At 41.3% G+C, this 2,661-nt stretch overlaps 1 pseudogene; it reads right to left on the bottom strand.

Moving 5' to 3' along the window:
• Positions 1 to 2,258: 2,258 nt before the first annotated feature.
• LOC118527455 (5S ribosomal RNA) lies at positions 2,259 to 2,376 on the bottom strand (annotated as a pseudogene).
• Between the last annotated feature and the right edge of the window lie 285 nt (positions 2,377 to 2,661).

Below are 2,661 nucleotides of genomic sequence, written 5' to 3'. Positions count from 1 at the left end.
AGGAGCATGTCAAATAATCTGGTGGGTAATTTATTAAATTTGAATGAGAAATCAATAGGCCACCTTCTTTCTTTACTCCCATTAAGTTAGTCATACAGATGCATTTTAGGGATTGCACCTTCTATCTTGCACACTAATGACTTTTCCAAAGGAAATGAGTTAGCTTCTCCGAACTCTTAGCTGAGCACATCCTTCATTGTTCTTTCTGGGTTTCCTTTCTTTTCTCTGGGGCTTCTGGTCTCTACTGAAGATTCCAGGGGAAAATGTAGATGTAACTGGTAGGAGAATTACTTATTGTTCCATTCTTCTGACCCACTGCCAGATGATGGTCCTGGGATTTGCTTCAGGAATTGTGATTATTCTCACAGCAGCCCAGCTGTAGGGCTTTGTAAATGGTTCTGAGGGCATCTTCATTCCAGAGCAAGGAGCTGATTTTCATTTTCCTTGAATGCTTTCTGTTTTCTGGTGCTGGGTTTGAAAAGACCAGGTGTTAAGAAACTAGTACTAAATAAACAAAAATGTAATTCTAACATAGAGAAATACATTGGTTAAACATGAAACATTTCCCACATTTCGTAGGCTCTTTCTCAATTAAAATGAAAGGAGAAGGCTAGTTCTTAGACTCTGAAGTACCCCTTTTTTGTTTTGATTTTCTTGCCTTTTTTTTTTTTAAGGAAAGGACATTAGTTAAAACTAAGGAAATCTGAATATATACGGAGTTTAGTTATTAATGTATCAGTATCGGTTCATTAATTATAACAAATGTTATCATATTAAAGTAAGATGTTGATAATAGAGAAAATTGGGTGCAGGGCATATGGAAAGTGTAATATAATCATGATTTTTTGTAAACCTAAAACTGTTCTCAAAAGTAAAGTTTATTTTTAAAATAAAACTTAACAGGGGGTCTAAGACAATGCCAATACCTGTTTACTACCCATGAGCCCATTTTGAAAAAGAAAAAGAATTCAAGGAAGTACTGCAACAAAATTAAAAATGAATCTAAAAAACTACTCATGTATTATATCTTTGATACTTCTGTATTATTGTACCTTATGATACAGAAAATGCTGGTGAGCAAATAAGTAAAAATTAATTCTGGAAAAAATTTGTTGTGTTGCATCGTATAAAGTATTAAACAGTCTATCGGTAAAATATTTTCTGCTATCAATGTACTGGAACAGGGATTGGCGGGAGTGCTAAGATTCTTACCATTTTGCAGGGAAGGTAAAAATATTGATGACACATAGATGTTCATAGGAAATATAAAGTGGTTATTTATTTACAAATTGAATGACCACTGGAGGGGTGGTTCTCAAAGTGTCTAATTTTCTTGCTTTAATTAAGTATAATTTTAATCTATTTTCTCCAAGCTGAATTTTCAAATTTCCCAAGATGTATCTGGATTCGGTTCCATTGAAACAAAATACTTCCAACCTTAATTCTTTCTACGTTAAGCTAGGACCAAGATTTCTCCGTGAGAGTAAACATGAGTATTCGCTGTCCAGAGCAGCACAGAAGAGCGAGCCCAGGGGCCTCCTTCCCGCCCCCTCCCCCCCTCCCGGTTTAAGGACACACGGGGGAGGGGGTGGGGCAGAGGCCAAGACACAGCCTTTCCTGGAGCCCGGAGCCCTCATTGAAGGGCTTGCGAGCACTTTCCCTTCCTGCAGCGAAGGCCAGCATTCTTTCACAATTCCACAGCTGACCCTGCTGCACAGATTAATTTATTTTTCCTGCATCCATCTTGTCAGAAAAATTCCAGGGCCAGAAACCTAGCTATTTCCAAATCAACCTTTCACCTTAGTGTTTCCCAGTGATGTTCTTAAGGAAGTGAGAAATTTGGTTTGTTTCAGACCAGGTGACTCGGCTGCCCCGCGATGGGCTGTGGGGTATTCTCCTGGAACAGCTGCCTTGAGCAGGCCACTCTGCGAACCAAAGTTCTTGTTTTTTCCCCCTAAGCCCGCAAGATGGCAGCTCCGAAGGAACCCGCCAAGTGCCACCTGGAACATTCTTACTTGTCCACCATCGATCGTCCCATTCTCAAGGCCAGCTGAATCCTATCTTCACCAAGCACTAACTTTAATGGGTGACGGCACGTTTCCCATCTAAGGTTGAAGCTCCTAGTTAAACATCTTTGGAAACCTCACATGGTGCTTCATGTAATACTGAACATATATTTGCTCACAAATACTTGGGGACCGTTCTGCAGTCTTCCCAAAGCTTGGAACTGTTTCATCTTTTTTGTTTTTGCTTTTAAAAGCCTACAGCACGCGGTATTCCTAGGCATCTCCCATCCAGGTACTAACCAGGCCTGACCCTGCCTAGCTTCCAAGATCAGAAGAGCTTGGGTGTGTTCAGGGTGGTATGGCAGTAGGCTGTCTCATCTTTTTTGGAGTGTAGATCTCATTTGTGGACAGGTAAGTGCCCTCCTAGCTTTAGAGGCTCTGAACTCTCTGGGAAGCTTGGCTGGGCGCGCCCAGATTTTCACCCCCACACTATGGTCTCCTGGCTTAGTCTGCGGACGCCCTAGCAGATGAACGTGGAGCTCTGGTTTTCTTCTCATGTCTGTATCTGTCTCTGCCTCCCCCAGTTTCACCACCATGTAATGGTATTGACACTGATAATGATAATGGCAGTGAGAGAGCTGAGAGGCAGCATAGT

The sequence above is a fragment of the Halichoerus grypus genome, chromosome 13, assembly GCF_964656455.1.
Source record: "Halichoerus grypus chromosome 13, mHalGry1.hap1.1, whole genome shotgun sequence".
In the NCBI taxonomy this organism is placed as follows: domain Eukaryota; kingdom Metazoa; phylum Chordata; class Mammalia; order Carnivora; family Phocidae; genus Halichoerus; species Halichoerus grypus.
Note: the sequence above shows the minus strand (reverse complement) of the source record. Positions and strands in the feature narration are given on the sequence as shown.